Below are 18,357 nucleotides of genomic sequence, written 5' to 3' on the forward strand. Positions count from 1 at the left end.
TATCTCCATAAGTATCAAGAGTTGGCAATTAAATAAGACCAGAAGATATAGGAACAGAATTAGGCCATTTGACCGATCAAGTCTGCTCCACCATTTCATCATGGTTGATCCATTTTCCTTCTCGGCCCCAGTCCCCTGCCTTCTCCCCATATCCCTTCATGACCTGATCAGTCACTAATCTATCACCATCTGCCTTAAATATACTTAAAGACTTATCCTCCACATCTGCCTGTGGTAAAATGATTATAAATTACTCACAGCATAGAGAAGTCTCTTTTCTCAGAATTCCCAAGCCTTTGGATGACCTAGGAACTTTGATGTTGCAATGTTAAAGGTTTTCTTAGTCAATGTGTTGCAACCCATTTCATGGTTTTACACATAGTGTACAAAGTTCTTCTGTGTCCTCAAATAGAACTTTGTTGGGATCATTCAAAGCCAGGTTTGGCATTCAGATGCCACCTAGTTTCAGAATGTACCATAATGAGGTCAAACATTCTACAATGTGGATGAAGCATTTGTCATCTTTGTTTTAGAATAGGTTACAAAGAAACAACACATTTGTTGAATGTTCTTCTAGCATCCTCCAACTCACGGAGATATTCACAAAGTCATTATCCATGTCTTTGTAGTCAACCAAAGAAAAAAACTTTATATTATGCTCATATATATCAGCCCCCGTGTTCATATTTCTAATCCCTGACCGGTCATTTAAGCTCTTTCAATACTGTATATTGAGTTCCATGTGCTCTGCCCTTCACTGCCTTTCAACTCCAGGTTTATGCAGCTTACATTCTGACAATTCAGTGCTTTCACCTTTGGATAACAAAGTGCAAAGAGACTGGAGAAGAACAAGAAAGATGAATAGATGTTGGTATTATCAGAGATGGAAAAGTTAGACTTGTTAAAGATCACCACTCTTCCTCTTCTCCTTACCAGCCACCTGTAGGCTTAAACCACCACCATAAGATCAGAATCCTACACTATATAACTAATTTCAATAGCTATCAGAAAACTGATAGGAACTAGAGTGGTAACATACTCAGAATATGTTGAAGTATGTAGGATATGACTTGAAAACTTGCAAAGTTTATGAAGATATGTTGACCACCACGTTAATATTGCCATTGCCGTGCTTGAGTCTAATCCAATAGTTACCAGTGCTGGGTCGTGAAAATGCACCTCAAGGACTGAATCCCTGTATCTTTTCTGGTCACCAAAGGAAAGAAGACCAAGCTTTGAAAAAGTAGCAAAGAATCTCATGAAAATTGATTTTCTTTCCATATTGGTTTATTGTAAACCCTCCTCTGGTGATGTCTTAGCACTGTAGAAAGAATATCTTGCACTCCTTACTTTACACTCTCTCCAGATAATACAGAATTTATGGAATAGACAGAGATAACAATGAAAGGGAAAACATAAGGATCTTCGATATAAGCCTTCATTTTTGCTAGATGCAGAGCAGGATGTGATATATCTCAACTATTACAGAAAATTAAGCTGCCCTTTACATTGTTCATGGGCAATGAATATCGTGTATATTATAAAAGAGAGCTTTATTAATTATCATGTATTTCCTTCTTGGCTTTAAAAGATTCTTCTGTTGTTGAGCTCGCTGCACATGTATCTCTGCAGAATCTGGCAGGTCATTTAAGTTCTTTCAATACCGGATATTGAAAATTAGATATTGGATAATGGATGTGTTTCTCACACCCACTTACTGCCCGTTACACTGCTGAAGTTTAGGGCAGCAATGAAGGTCCTCTATCTCTGGCAGTGTTCAGGGCTTCCTTCAGCGTGTCAGTAGCTCAGTTTTCACTACTCTTAGTTATGTAGATCCTGAGTGGAAACTTGTGAATACCATCGCACACAGGTGTAGAAGGAATCTTCATTGATGTTTCCGCAACAAACTTGTTTTACTAGTCAAGGTTGTTAGCCCCTGAGCTAAACCCCCAAACCTAGAGGACAGTGGACCACTCTTAGTGTGACCTCCACACTTTGATCTGTTTAACATGGGTCACCCTACCATAAAGCCCTGACTCCAGTCCACATAGCGGCCAGGTCATTGAGACATGTAAGCCTCCAAACCATGACAGGGTTGTGATCCTCTTGAAGGTCACACCCATAGCCACATTATATCACAACCTGATCCTGATTACTCCTTCCCCACATTTTCATACTTGCTTATATCCTTTCTCTGCTTTTTACTGCAAGGTCTAACGTTTGAAAATAATTAAGCATCTATCCTGCTCTTGCAACTGTATTCTTACCCTAACCTACTTATCTCTTCAAGATCATTCTCCCTGTTAAGTGACTAAATTCCACCATCTTCAATTTTTCTCCTCAATTCTCCTGAGACGTAGCAGACAAGTCTTGTCCATACCTTACGGAAATTATAAGTATTCATGGATTTTTAAAAATAAAGACAACATTCTAGTATTTTGTTAGGCATGAGATCTATCCTTCACTGCTGTTTAGAATCAATGCCGACTATACACTCATTGGCCATTTTATGTGGTACCTCCTGTACCTAACAAAGTGGGCACAGTGAATGTTCGCGGTCTTCTGCTGCTGTAGCTCATCCACTTCAAGGTTCGCTGTGTTGTGCATTCAGAAATGCTTTTCTGCACACCACTGTTGTAATGCATGATTATTTGAGTTATTGTTGCTTATCTGTCAACTTGAACCAATCTGGCCATTCTCATCTGACTTCTCTCATTACCAAGGCACTTTCACCTACTGAACTTCTGCTCACCGGATGTTTCGTTTATCACGCCATTCTCTGCAAACTCTATAGACTGTTCTGTGTGAAAATCCCAGTAGCTCAGCAGTTTTTGGGATACTCAAACCACCCCATCTGGCACCAGCAATCGTTCCACAGCCAAAGTCACTTAGATCACTGTGACAGAGAATGCTTCGTGAATGCACTCCTTGCACACATGCGTGGTGAATACACCTTGCACACATGCATTTACATGCACACAGGCATTGATTCACAGAATTTTTGATGCACCTAATAAACACACTTGCACTAAAGTACTTAGTGACTCCAGTCATTTTTTTTTCTTTGGTCATATGTACGTATTTAACATATGGTGACAGCGGTGGATGGCCAGTCACAAAGAGGTGCGTTTAACACAGAAGAGTGGGATTGCAATCAGGAAACCCCTGAGGCTAAAAATGAAGCAGATGCCTGGGAAACAGTGGAGGCTGCAGACGAAGAAGAATTTCATCTCAGGGTTGAACTCAGGCCAGAAGCAGAAGGGCCTTCAGGTGGCTCCATTTCTGAATCCTCCCTGGAAAATCTGTTCAGAGACTTTTTTGTCTGCCCAACAGAGGAGAGATGATGCTTTTATGAAGGAACTCCAAAGCCTGCAGAAGGGTTCTTATCAACAAGGTGACAATATTGTTCAGGTTCAAGAGGATGGTCTGGATATGGAGGAGTGGATCTTCCAGCTCATGCCACTACCGACAGGTAAAGCTCTCGAGGCCTACACTGTAATGGATGAAAGGAGGCCCAACAACTATGCTGACCTGAAGGAGGAGTTGTCAGCTAAAATTGATAATCTCATCAGAAACCTATCACCAACATTTCTGTTCCTGTGCTCTACCACCAGGGGAGTCACCCACTGAGACATATCATTGCCTGAGGGGTCTCTACCACTGACGGATTTGAGAAGAGCGGAAGTCCGAGGAGGAGATTGGTGAGGCCATTGTTTTGGAGCAGCTGCTGTGGGTGCTTCCTCCAGACACCAGAACATGGGTCCAAGAGCATGATCCAGCAGATGGGCTTACTGCAGCCCGAAATGTCCTGCAGCAACTCAATGCCCGCAAAGGGTCGCCATCACTGCCATCATTCTGAAGCAACCTTCCAGGGGAATCTCAAGGTAACTGCGGAATAGGGGAGTGAGAGAAAAGAGGGCAAAGAACATTTGGTAGTGACTTCTAAGACTTTTATTTGCTACTGTTGTTAGCAGCCAAGTCAAAAGTCCAATGTGTGTCCACTCAAGAAGCCCAAATTGTCATGTAGGAGCAATATACCAAGAGAAGGGAAATGTGATGATGATCACACTGACGTAATGATTGTGAGTATGGTAATGGGATACAAGCAGAATGTGGGCAGAAAGAGCTTGTTATTTATAATAGTCAAAGCTAATGGAAAACCTATTAAAGTACATCTAGATTTTGATACTTCACTGTCATTTATTAAGAAAAGTCTTGCTCCTGCCTTTGGTGTTGACTACAATCACCAAACACCTGGCCAATATGTTCATGGCGAATGGGAGTCTGAGCCACTGGCACAATTGAGCTGGATGACCACAAGCATTTGGTGAAAGTGGGGGTGCCGGAGAAACTACCAGTTGGTATGATTCTAGGGAAAAATTTCCCTGTGTTACATGACTTACTGAGGAAGAGAAGCAGTCAATCACATCCATTCTGTTACTCCAGGAGTAGATACTCCTGGACCTTCCTGGATCTGGTAGGGTGGTATCACAGGTTCATTCCCCAATTCACCACTCTGGCTGCACTTCTGACTGATCTTACTAGGAAAGATGTATTTCAAACTTTTTCTGTACTTTTCAGTGTTGGTTTTAAGCCCAATCCTTTCACTGCCATGTTTGGTATTGTTGAGGATAGTGCTACAAAATTGAAGCCACCTAATTTGCGGGTATTGACCTTTATGTCTCTTCTGGCCAGGAGGGCGATCTTGCTTAAGTGGAAGGAGGCCGCCCCACCCACTCATGCTCAATGGCTATCTGTTGTTAAGTTGTGTCTTGATCTAGAGAAGATTTGTCGTTCGATTTCTGATTCGAAACATGATTTTCTAATGTTATGGGGACCCTTTCTGAATTATTTTCATAATCTTTGAACTGTTATTAAAGTATGGATCTGAGCCATTATTATTATAATATCATATGGTAAGGTATTTTTCTTTTTTCTTCTCTTTTTTTTTTACCAACCAGCTCATTTTGGGAGTGGGGGTAGATCTTTTTAATAAAATACAACTATTTTATTTTATTTCATTTCATAATTCAGTCTTTTTTTCTACATGATTGAGTTGGAATATGAGCTACTGTGATTTAAATGTAATGTAATTTGTATTATTTGTATCCTTATCCTTCGTATCCTTTGTATTCATGCAATTTATATAATATCAATAAAAATATTGAAAGAGAGATCTTACTAGGAAACTTGTAAGCAAGCCAATGATGTGGACAGGTAAGTGTGAAAACACTTTTCAAGCCCTTAAAGCAAACCTGTGCTCTTCATCTGTTCTTTAGAGTCCTGTCCAGACTGTGACAAAGAGTTCTTTGTCCAGGTGGAGGCCTCAGGAGCAGGCATTGGAGCAGTGCTGGCCTAAGGAGAACCTGGAGAAGGGTGACCTGTCCTTTCCCTGAGCCAAAAACTCTTCCAGGAGAGGAGGGTGCTAATGTGACAGAGAGTGCTGGGTGAACACATTCCTTGCACATGCACAATTACACACACACACACACACACACACACACACAAAGGCATTGCCTTGTCATTATGCTGTTGTTGCACTGAATGGACAAACTTCAGTGTCATTCCTGGTATTCTCATAATGCATTCTGAATCAAGCTGATGTGCCCAGGCTGGTTTGACCATGCCTTTCCCACCATACAGTGCAAATCATTCCAGTTCTTTAGTATCGGGGATGTGTAAACATGTATATTTTACTTGTATACTGTATTTAAGGTAGATATATCTGTTTATTTTGTAATATGATTGTAACTACATTGTGGGCTGCATCATATTCTAACTCATATGTAATCTTAAATTAACTTTGTGGGTAATTAAAGATGGTATGCTGGAGTGCCTAATTGCTCAGGGCTCTTCACTGTCAGTCGAAGAGAGAGGTGAGGGTTGCCAGGTGTTCACACTGAACAAGTATAAGTTCAAAACTATTACTGTATTTTCTAGTAGATATCTTCTTGTATAATATATTGATAATTCTCTGTTCACTACTTTTGCTGATTTTAATAATTTCATTGATTTTTGACACAGCTAATAAGCACCCTTGCGCTAAAGTACTGAGTGACTCCAGCCATTTCTTTCCTTTGGTGATAACCCACGTACTTAAAAATCACATTTCTTCCCAATTCTAATGTTTGGTTTGAACAACAACTGGACCTCTTGACCAAATCTGCATGCTTTTATGCATTGAGTTGCTGTTACACGATTGGTAGATTAGATATTTGCATTGAGGAGAAGGTATACAGGTATGTCTAATAACGTTGTCACTGCATGTATAAAATACATTGATCATTGCCAACGCCATGCTTAGGTCTAATCCATGATTGCTGTTGCTGGATACCAAGAATGCACATCAGGGACTGAATCCCTGTTACTTTTAACTTTGAAAAGTTAGACATTTGATTTGCTTTGCTTCTCTAAGAAGGGGAAAAGATACTAGTGGTATTTCAGATGAAGCTGAGTCTGGTAGTGCAGCAGTTAGTGCATTAGCCACACAAATCCAACTGGTCAGTTTGATCCTGATCTTAGCTGCTGTCTGCGTAGAGTTTGCACATTCTCCCTCTGAGTGCATTCTCCCCTTTTGGATTCTCCAGCATCCTAAAGAATTGATGGTGGCTAATTCATTACCCCTAATATGGTTTAATGGTTCAAATGTTCTACCTAATATCGGAGAATGTATAAAATATACAATCTGAAATTCCTACTCTCCGCAGATATCCACAAAACAGAAAAAATCCCCCAAAGAACAAATGCCAGAAAAAGCATAAAAACCCCAAAACCCCACCCATGCACAAGCAGCAGCAGAAGCACCAATTCTCTCCTTCTCCCCCTTCTATTCCAGAAGAAAAGATCAGCACCCCACCCCTCTCACTCTCTCACTTTCTCTCTCAGCCCAACAAGGCCAAGAGAGGTACCAATCTCTCCACAGCAAGAAGAGAGACCATTAGTTCACAATTTCAATGTTACAGTCTGTAGCGCCACTTTTTTTTTATTTCAAGTTCCCTGACTCGAGAATTGGCAGCAATCTCTCTCACCATTGACAGAGAGAGAGAAAGAGCAATCGGCCGAATGCAGAGCCCTCTAACAGCCTCCCCGCTGTCTCGATGTTCCAGTCTCCCATGACGCTTCAGTTGCAACACTGCCAGGGAATCAAGTCATCTGCAGGGCTGTGCAAGGCTGCACCCCAAAGGCGCCCGTCTTCTGGGAGGTAATGAAACGCGGCCAGTCGGCGAGCTGCAAGAACAGGAACCCACTGCCACGCAGAACCATAGCTTGAATTCAGCTGTAGATCACAGACTCCAACAGGACCACAGATACCTTGAAAAGGAAAGAAGAGACATTAGAGAGAAGAATTTAAACTGTTGCGCAGATGGGCTGGGAGAAGTCGCCTTCTGGTCCCATCTAATACTTTATAATTTATACTTGTCACCAAACGGTTGGTACTAGAATGTACAATCATCACAGCGATATTTGATTCTGCGCTTCACACTCCCTGGATTACAAATATTAAATATTAAAATATTAAAAATTGTAAAATTAGTAAATATTAAAAATGTAAATTATAAATCATAAATAGAAAATAGAAAAATGGGAAGTAAGGTAGTGCAAAAAAACCGAGAGGCAGGTCCGGATATTTGGGGGGTACGGCCCAGATCCGGGTCAGGATCCGTTCAGCAGTCTTATCACAGTTGGAAAGAAGCTGTTCCCAAATCTGACTGTACGAGTCTCCAAGTTCCTGAACCTTCTCCTGGAGGGAAGAGGGACAAAATGTCTGTTGACTGGGTGGGTCATGTCCTTGATTATCCTGGCAGCACTGCTCCGACAGCGTGCGGTGTAAAGTGAGTCAACGGACGGAAGATTGGTTTGTGTAATATAGGTGAATAGCAAGAGAATCAAGAAGGTGCTGTCTCGTATGTGACCTAAAGTAGATACACAGGGAGAATGGGAATGATGGGAATGCTTTGAGAGCAGTATAACTTGATGGGCACCAACTATGTCATGAGAAGGTACTGGTACAGCAGTGTTTTCTGAGATTGTCAAGGGAAGCAAATCCATGAAGGAAAAGCAAAGAAATTCATGTAATTTGATAATTATAACTAGAATAAAATCTCACTTTAGTGGGAGTGAGGTATTATCAAAGGTATAAGCTTTTTATTATTATTTGGTATTTGGATATGTTCTTTATATTAGCTTGAACATAGTGCAGTTTGATGTTCAAAGTCTGCCAGATTACAACGAGGCTCACAGGCTTGTCTGGTAAGCGAAACAAGATAGCAAGTACTTTGCCTTAACCCATAACTTCCAGACTTACCAGGTGCTGGGATTATAAAATGAACTGTATTTTCCAGCTAGCAATTATTTGATCATTATGAACAAGAAAACTACAAATAAAAGCTGTAAAAATGCAGCCAAGATGCTTCCATTGAAAATGTTGGAAATAATCAGCAAGTCGGGCAGCATCTGAAGAAAGAGAAACTGGGTTTATGTTTTAGGTCAGAACTCTAGACAGCAAGTCAGTTTTAAGGCGTAGGAATAGAGGGACAAGGTGGATAGAACAAAGGGAGTACTATAATAGTGCATTGCTGGGGATCCCTTGGTGATGAGGTCTAAATGAAATGCAGCCAATGGGCTAGTAGATGTAGCTGATGTGTAATTATATAATTTTAGGGTGAAAAAGGAACATAGAACGTGAGGGGCAAGTGCTGAAAATGATGTCAGTATGATGGGTTTTTGATGGCCACCATGGGCATGATTGGCTGAAGGACCTTTTTCTGTACTGAATGATTCTATGATTTCATGTCAGCTTCTTCCACAATATTGTGCAAATAAATGGCAGCACCATTATCTTAATACAATGGCCCCAAGTGGCCACAGTAAAACCTCTGCTGCATTAGCTCTTATTTATAAACTAGATATATGAATTAATGCTTGAAATTTTCAATGCCAAATTATCGACCTATAGGCTGCCCCTTTTAAGTGAGTCGTTTCCAAAACAAATAAAACTTGTAATACTACAGAAATGTTATCTGAGCAACATTAATGCTGAATTTGATTCCAAACAAAAAGTCAGAAAATTTCATCCAGTTCTCTTTTTAATTAGATTTTTGCAGAATCAAAAAAGCATCCAGGAGCAAATATGTACTCTATGGAAGGAGGATACAAACTACACAACACTACAGATGAAAGTAAAATATTCTTCATCTCTGTCAAATTTCACTGTAATTGATAAATCAATTGCGCGCTATTAAGAATGCAAATGACCTAAAAATCATTGCGCCAATTTTTACAACAGCACATCTGGAATTAATTAACTGAAATACCACTTGACAGACTTGAAAATTCAAAGCTTTATTTGGTTCCAGACTTTTAATCACTATGTGGGAAATGGTCTTTTATGTTTTCAGGCAAATGCAAGAAAGACCAGGTGATTATGGTAACTTTATCAATCCACATCTAATTGGTTTACCGGTGTAAAAAAATAACTTCGCTGATAGTTTGAGCCCAAAATTCCCTGTGGAGGTAAGTTCTAGAAGTCATTGAGCTGAAGGGTTAATGACAGCATCTGAAGAGTGAAAAAGAAACATAGAAGGCTTCAGCCAAGTATTGAAAAAATGGAACTACTATAAATGGGAAACTCCTTCACTTGTAATCTGATTAGGAGGATTTCTTCCCTCAATTTCACAGAGAAATTTTTTCAAAAAGTGTTTAAGCTGCTGACCACGATTTCTCATATCTTATTTCTTCTAGACATGTTCCAAATGCCTAAGTGGGTACAAATGTACAGAAATTGCCTGAAGCACACGTTCACTTTCTTGAAAATATGAATCAGAATTCTTACATTTGTTTTACTTTGATGTACTCAGTATTGAGCATCAAGTTGCAAATCATACCTGGTTTATGCTCTGCATGTTACCATGTCTACAATGTTTCAAACATTGCTCCCTTAATCTAAGTAAATCTCCTGGTTTAAAACATAATCAGGTCGCCATATTCTGGGCTATCGTTTGTCATTCCAGGATTTAGCAATGGGCCACTTGAGCAGTGAAACACGTTGAATTTTACAAAGCACAAACCAGTGACTCATGTTGAGGAAGGCAAAGCATGACAGCCTTTTCAAATATATATTCAAACCATAATATCCATGTAGTGCCAATTTCTGAAACTTTTCTTGATTAATATAAAGCAAATTAATTTGTGCATCAAAATATTCATTTTGCCGGAGGTACTGAAAAAATAGTTGTGATCAACTGAAATCAAAACAACATAAAAAAGCATGAGAAAACACTTTTGGTCAAAAAAGGATAGAGAAGTTCTGCAGGAAACGTTGCCACAGAGCATGCCTGTGTATAGAAAGGATGGCTAAACGTATCGCGATCAAAACAGTTATACTCAAGTAGAGATGTGCAATATCTTAACTATAACTTCAGTGCATTGCTGTTGTTTCAATTTATAACAAAGTATATTCAGTGGCTAGTCTATATTTAAAGAGCTAAGATTTCTTAAAGTACTTGAGTTCCAGGTGAGGCAGTGACACATAGCACCTCATAAGTGACATCTTTGCTGAAATTAATTAGTACTGATATACTGTAGACCCTGTTTGCAGTTTTTCCCTCAGCAAAAGCCATAGAGCATTGTGTGGCAATATTAAAGGAAATTAATTACGAAAGCAAATAAATGAATGTAAGAGAGGATGTTATTAAAACTTTCAGATGAATAATGTGTTGTTATGAAAAATGTATTTGTACTAAGTTCTCTGAAATTCATTTAGGTGGTAAGGTACGGATTGAGATTCAGCTTAGAAGTGCCAAGCATTGTAAGGGGGGAATAGTATAATTCTTTAGCTCCAAAGTGATGGGCAGTATACAGCATATCCCTTAGCAGAGGAAACGGTAGAAAATTAACCACTTAGATATCAACAACCACAGTCCATTGACAAATTCTACTGTACATTGAATCTAGTTTAATTTTAGTGTGGGCTTCAGTCAATCTTGCACTTACAGAAATCAGTCAAGGCTCAACTTCTTTGTTCACTGCTTTATTCGAGCTCCTGTGGAGAAGTCACTCAAAGTTCAGAGTGAAATTTGTTATCAGAGTACATACATGTTACCACATACAATCCTTAGATTCTTTTTCCTGTGGGCATACTCAGCAAACCTATAGAACAGGAACTGTAGAGAGGATTAATGAAAGAGCAAAACTATAGAAGACAACAAACTATTGAAATGCAATTATAAATAAGTAGCAATAAATAACAACAGCAAGACAAAGAGTTCATAAAGTGAGATAATTAGTTGTGTGAACATCTCAATAGATGAGTGTAATTATACTCTTTTGTTCAAGAGCCTGATGGTTGAGGGGTAGTAACTGTTCTTGAACCCGATGGTCTGAGTCTTGAGGCATTTTTACCTTTTGTGTGATGGCAGCAGTAAGAAAAGAGCACGGTCTGGGCAGTGAGGGTCTTTGATGATAGATGCTACTTTCCTATAACAGCATTTCATGTAGAGGGCTAGGAGGGCTTTACCAATGATGTACTGGACCAAATCCACTACCTTTTGTACGATTTTCCACTCAGAGCCTTTGGTATTCCCGTACCAGGCCACAGTGCAGCCAGTCGGTACATTTTCCACTACATATCTAAAGAAGTTTGTCAAGGTTTTTGATGTAATTCCAAATCTCCACAGCCTTCTTAGGAAGTAGAGGCACTGTTATTCTTTCTTTGCAATTACATTTATAAGATGGGTCAAGGACAGGTCCTTTGAGATTGTGACACCAGGAATTTTAAAGTTACTGACGTTCTCCCCACCTCTGATCCTCCAGTGAGATCTGGCTCCTGGACGTCAGGTCATGAAGTCTACAATCAGTTCCTTGCTCTTGCTGACATTGAATGAAAGGTTTTGTTCTGACACCACTCAGCCAGATTTTCATTCTCCCTCCTCTATGCTGATTCATCACCACCTTTGATACAGCCCACAACAGTGGTGTCATCAGCAAACTTGAATATGGTGTTGGAGCTGTACTTAGCCACACATTCATAGGTGTAAAGTGAGTAGAGCAGGGAACTAAGCCCCAATCCCTGTGGTGCACCTGCGCTGATAGAGGTTGTGGAGGAGATATTTTTGCCAATCTGAACTGACAGGGGTCTACAGGTGAGGAAATCCAGGATCCAATTGCACAAGGGGTTATTGAGGCCCAGGTCTTGGAGTTTACTGATTAGTTTTGAGGGGATGATAGTTATTAAATACTGAACCAGATATTAAGCTGAGAAATAATTTATAATCACAACTGATTCTATAATTTTTACCCCATGAGATTGATGAACCCTCTCCTCCTGCAAAGGTTATGCAGCATGGATAGGCATTTTCTTGACTAATGTATATTCACACAGTTATAGCTTCCTATCTACCCTGAAATGATCCACTTGCTCCTAGTCAGTATGCCATCATAAGAAATGTCTCAGAACATGGCAAGAAGGATAATATAGAGTAGATGAAGATGTTTAAGAAACATTTTACTGAAATGTTGCTTACAGATATGCTTGCTATGGAATAGCCACAGAATGTAGATATGAAAAAAGGAAACAAAAGTTTGTTCTTAAACAATTACATATGCCGTAATGCAGGTAGAAGTGATAACTTTGTGTATGTACGTAGACAGCAAAGGGCCTGTGGCTATTAAAACAGGGATGTTGTATTGAATAATCGATTGAATCATAGAGATGTTATCATCTTCATGAGAACTACCCAACGGTCTGTTTGATTGTCATTATTTGTAATGCGAACTGGTCAACACAACTACAGGTCTGAATCGACCTTGTTTAACAAGGCAGGGACACTCTATGCACCAGTGTTCAGGATACCATAAAGGATTTCCAAAAAGCAATCTCTAACCCTGTAAGTGTGTTACTGTTTAAATTAAATCTAATTAAATTTAATATTTCAGGCCAAGCATAGAAAATGTTTAAAAGCTTCCTATATTTAAAAAAAGCAAGGTAAGTAGGGAATTGGGAATAATTTATCTAGCCCTCATCATATTTGGTACATGTAATGTAGGAATGATTTACAGAAGGTTAAGAAAATATTGCTAATCTTGTAGTCTTACAATGTTGTAGTCTTGTAGTCTTACAATGAACTGTCAACCCGTTAGCAACGGAGTGCTGATGCAAATAAATTGAGCGGCACAGGCCCTCGCAGACACTGCTGGAGTTCTACCCTACTTTTTGTTAATGGAAAGTTTAAGTAAATTGTATTGCAATAAAGAAGTAGATAAAACCACAAGGTACAACAGTATTGTAAGTGGATGAAGGGTATGACACACTAAAAGCCCTCCAGCTTTAAGCTGTAATGTAGCTACCTTCTGAGAGCTGAACCATTTCCTGTTTTCTTTCATTCATTCATTCTCTGTGTGTGGTAAATGAACTGAAACTGTTTTGACCTGGCTTCTCTTTTCCTGCCAGACGTTACTGTATGTAGGTTCCCTGTTTGTAAATGTTGATTGGCTAATGTAAGGCAGCACTCTGGGGTTCCCTATGCATATGACTTTTAAAAGGAGGACACAGTATTTTTAAAATTGTATATAGCGCATATGCATGGTTGAGCGAAAGCAAGTGTGGCACGTGTTTGCATGATGTTTAACTACAAAAAAAATTATTCTTTAAAAACCTTCAAGAATATGTATCTTTGCTGTGCAGTTTCTTTAGGTTCGCTAACCTTTGACCTCAGCGCTGTTAGTGGAATGTGGATTGAATTTTCTGCTCTTTGTCCTTCCCCTTTTAAAATGAAAAGCAAGTTTTTACTTTGTAATTTTCCATAGTACTAGCTGTAGACTCAAGCTGAGTCCTGGTACTTGGGTTTCCCCTCTTCAAATTGCTTTTCTACCCTGCTACAGCTGATGACGGTCACCTCCAGCTTCAGCAGAAGCCCTCAGTACTTTCTATGTTCTCTGTTGCTGTGTAAAAATTTTCAAGAAAACCATAAAATTGTATAGATCTCGTCAGACAGGTCTAGGAGTGGTCTAGACTGTAATATCTGGCAGAGAACAGTGTCTAGCCTGTGTCTTTCAACATGTTACCACCACCCTGGCTGATAATGGCTGCTCTCCTCGCAGTGTGTTTTGCTGCTACTCCGGCGCACAGTGGTTAACACGGAAGGATCATTGCTTGGCGGACAGCTATGTTCCCAAAATGGCAATCAAACCAAAGATACACAATGAATAGTTCTATTCTGCTCTAAGAGACTTGTCTGAGATTAAGATCTAGCCTTGGATTCCTTAACCCTATACTCGATGCTGTGGAACTTTGTTCTTGTTTCTCGTTATGTTGCACTGGGACAACGTGTTGTCAAACTCTCAAACAATGAAAGATTTGTAATGAATGAGTCCATGACAAATGTACGCCATTGTAAAGCTTGAATACTGCAAAGCATTTACTGACGATAAAGGATAATTTGGGTAAAAGAAAAGGAAAAAAAGAAGGAAATATTGCTAATCCAAACATTCAAAGGGGTGCAAGCCTCAGTATATCTAAAATGACAGATATTTCATCCAAAGTTAAACTTTTAAATTGCTTGCATTTGTGCTTTTGGGCTGACAGCCAATATTCATGAGGTTTAACTTACATGTTAAAACATCAGCCTGCAAAAGATATAAACCTTCAGCTTTGCTAGAATAAACCTGTACTCATCGTGTTTTGGATGTTCCTTTTTCAATAATACTTACAGATGTTATGTGTACAAATGATTTAAGTTCTGTTTCGTTCCAACAATCTACGGCTTAGTTTTGCACTGTGAGCAGAATAAAACATACTCAGTGGCCACTTAATTAGATTCCCCTTGTAAAGTGGTCACTGATTGTATGTTCATGGTCTCTACTGCTGTAGCCCATCCATTTCAAGGCTCAACACGTTGCCTGTTCTGAGATGCCTCTGCACTCGAATGGTGTAACGCATGGTTTATTTGAGTTACTGTCGCCTTCCTGTGTCATCTTGAACCAGTCTGGCCATTCTCCTCTGACTTCTATCATTAACAAGATGTTATCACCCACAGAAATGCCATTCACTGGATGTTTTCTTGTCTCTCACATCAATCTCTGTAAACTCTGGAGCAAGGATTTCCAACCTAGGGTCGACACATACTTACTTAATGGTATTGGTCTATGGTATAAAAAAAGATTGGGAATTGCTGCTCTAGAGACTGTTGTCATTAAAATCCCAAGAGATCAGCAATTTCAGAAACACTCAAACACCCTGTCTGGCACCAGCATTCATTCCACAGTCGAAGTCACTTAGATCACAATTCTCCGTCATTCTGATGTCTGATCTAAGCAACAACCAAACTTCTTGACAATGTCTCCATACCTTTACAATGCTGGCACAAGATTGGCTGATTAGATATTTGTATTAATAAGCAGGTGTACAGGTGCGCCTAATAAAGTGGCACTGAGTGTATATTGGTCTTACTGGGAGTATGGCACAAATTCACCAGGATCTAAAAAGGTAGATACTATGCACACATGTAATTCCTTGATGAGATAGGGTGGTTAAAATAATAGAATTTTTGTAAGATAATATGCTGATAAAATTTCTTTCTTGAACAAGCATAAACAAAATTACACCCACCCATTTAAGAGTGAAATCATATAGCACATTCTTCGCAGAATAGCTGATAAGAATCCAAGCAACACCCACAAAATGCTGGAGGAACTCAGCAGGCCAGGCAGCATCTATGGAAAGAGTATCGTTGACGTTTCAGGCCAAGACCTTTCATCAGGACTTAAAAATGCAAACCACCCTTATCTAGAAGTAATGAAAAATGAGATCTGATTAAATGCTGGAATGAGTTTATAAATGTCTTTTCCCAGATGAATTGCTTGTTAGTAAGTTACTGTAATGCAATGAGTAACACTAAAACTAAAAGTAAATATAAGAATCCATTTTGCATGAAGTTTTACGAGGTTCTTTGACTGTGAGATTGTCTGGCTGGTGGCGTAGTGGCATCAGCTCCAGACTTTGGAGCGAAGGTTTCGGGTTCGAATCCAGCCAGCTCCCTTGCATGCTTTCCACCTGTGCTAGGTTGAGCATCGAGTGAGCAACTCGGCCTCATAAAAATAAGAAAGCCTGCTAAAAAAACACCGTCACAATGGAGTCCCGATGACTCCACTCGGAAGTAAGGGCTTTCTTCTCTTCTTCTTGGCTGTGAGGTTAAATTATTTATTAAACTGTTGGAAGCAAAACAAAATGCATAAGTGTAGTCAAATTGTATTAATACTCTGAAGTACAAAACAACAAATATCTTGTCACATGAGTGATGTCAGAATAAGCCTGATTCTGATTCTGATTAGATGAAATAAAGTCACCATTGTAAAATGCAGTGAAGCACAAGAACTAGTCCATGTATAATGGCTGGATAACTGATTTGGCACTCACCAGCCTCATACTCAGTAGTAAAACAAACAACAATATGTCATGCTGTGTACAGTTTGACAAGGCCTTAAAAGGCAGTATTAGTGCTGTACAGATCTCACTGGCACATACAGAAGCTCATGGCTGAATCCTTATACATTCTGATAATGCCAGTGTTAAAGAGACACTGTCGAAAGACTTGCTCATCAAAGCTGATTTTCTCCATTGTCATTAAATTACATTACAGGATGAAGGAGTAAGAATGTCTTTTTTTTTTGAATTACATTGTTCCTCCTTTAATGAACCCTGCAAAATACTTTACAACTTAGAACATCAAACAGTTCAACACAGTGTAGGCCCTTCAGAGCACAATATTCTGCTTTAATGTACTCCAATATCAATTGAACCATTCCCTCCCACATTGCCCTCAGTTTTCTTTCATCCATGTGCCTATCTAAGAGTCCCTTAAGTGTCCCTAAAGTATCTGCCTCTACCACCACTGCTGGCAGCGTGTTCTAAGTACCTATCACTGTCTATGTTGTCTCTGACATACACCCTATACTTTCCTCCCAACACCTTAAAGTTATGCCCCCTTGCATTAGTCATTTCCATCCTGGGAAAAGGTCTCTAGCTGTCCAGTCAATCTAAGCCACTTATCATCTTGTACACCTCTATCAAGTCACCACTCATCCTCCCTCACACCAAAGAGAAAAAAACACTACTTCGCTCAACCTATTCTTGTAAGACATGCTCTCTAATCCAGGCATTGACCTGGTAAATCACTGTCTGTAAAACTTCTGCACCTTTCCTATAACGAGGTGACCAGAACTGAACACAATATTCCAAGTGTGGTATAACCAGAGTTTTATAGAGCTGGGACATTACCTCATGGATCTTGAGCTCAATCCCTGACTAATGAAGGCCAACACACTTGTATGCCTTCTTAACCACTCTATCAGCTTGCACTCCAACTTTCAAAGATCTATGAACATGAACCCCAAGATCTCTTTGTTCCTTCACACTGCTAAGGATCCTGCCATTGACCCAGTATTCTGAATTCAGGTTCAACCTTCCAAAACGAATCACTTCACACTTTTACAGATTGAACTCCATCTGCCATTTCTCAACCCAGCTCTGCATCCTATCTAACTCCCACTGTAAGCTACAACAACCTTCTAAACTTACTAGCCCACACTTCCACTCTCTCGCCCAAGTTACTTACAAAAATATCATTGGTCACGGACCTCCAAGCAGAATGTGCTCCACCTACTACCAGCCTCTGCATTCTGTGGGAAAGCCAATCCTGAATCCATACAGCCAAGTTTTCATGGACCCTATGCCTCCTGACTTTCTGACTGAGCCTGCCATGGGGAACCTTATCAAATGTCTCACTAAATTCCACATGCATCACATCCATTGCTCTACCATCATTGATAAGATTTGTCACATCCTCAAAGAATTCAATTGGACTTCTGTGGCACAACCTGCTCCTCACAAAGCTGTGTTGATTATTCCTAATCAGACTATTTTTTTTAAAAGTTTGTAAATCCTATCTCTAAGAATGCTTTCCAATAGTTTGCCCAGCGTTGACATAAGGCTCACTGGTGTGTAATTCACAGGGTTATCCCTTATACCTTTCTTGAACAAAATAATAACATTTTTCAACTCCCAATCCTATGCCAGTAGTCCTGTGGGGTGGTGAGGATACAAAGATCATCTCCAAAGGTGCATGAACTTTTTTCATCAGTCAGGAGATTAATTACAGTTCTTTGGCACTTTTAACATTCCACTGCATCATCATTTCCTCACTGAAGTATCCACTTGAATTATTTTTTCTATTGAGGCTCTTGATGGTACATTCTTATGAATTAAAAGACAAGACTGCTAATACCAAATTAAGACAGACCTCTGATCTAAAGCTGATAAAGGAAAATTATATACACATTAATTTTACTTGAAATTGCAAACAT

At 39.6% G+C, this 18,357-nt stretch overlaps 1 long non-coding RNA gene across 1 annotated transcript in view; it reads right to left on the reverse strand.

Annotated features, from left to right (window-relative positions):
• Window positions 1–5,660: 5,660 nt before the first annotated feature.
• Window positions 5,661–18,357, reverse strand: part of LOC134357973 (uncharacterized) — a 70,918-nt gene continuing 58,221 nt past the window's right edge. Inside the window, exon 3 of the long non-coding RNA XR_010020766.1 lies at window positions 5,661–7,311. This is a non-coding gene — a long non-coding RNA (uncharacterized LOC134357973). The remainder of the gene's footprint in view (window positions 7,312–18,357) is intronic.

Source organism: Mobula hypostoma, chromosome 17 (genome assembly GCF_963921235.1).
Source record: "Mobula hypostoma chromosome 17, sMobHyp1.1, whole genome shotgun sequence".
NCBI lineage: Eukaryota > Metazoa > Chordata > Chondrichthyes > Myliobatiformes > Myliobatidae > Mobula > Mobula hypostoma.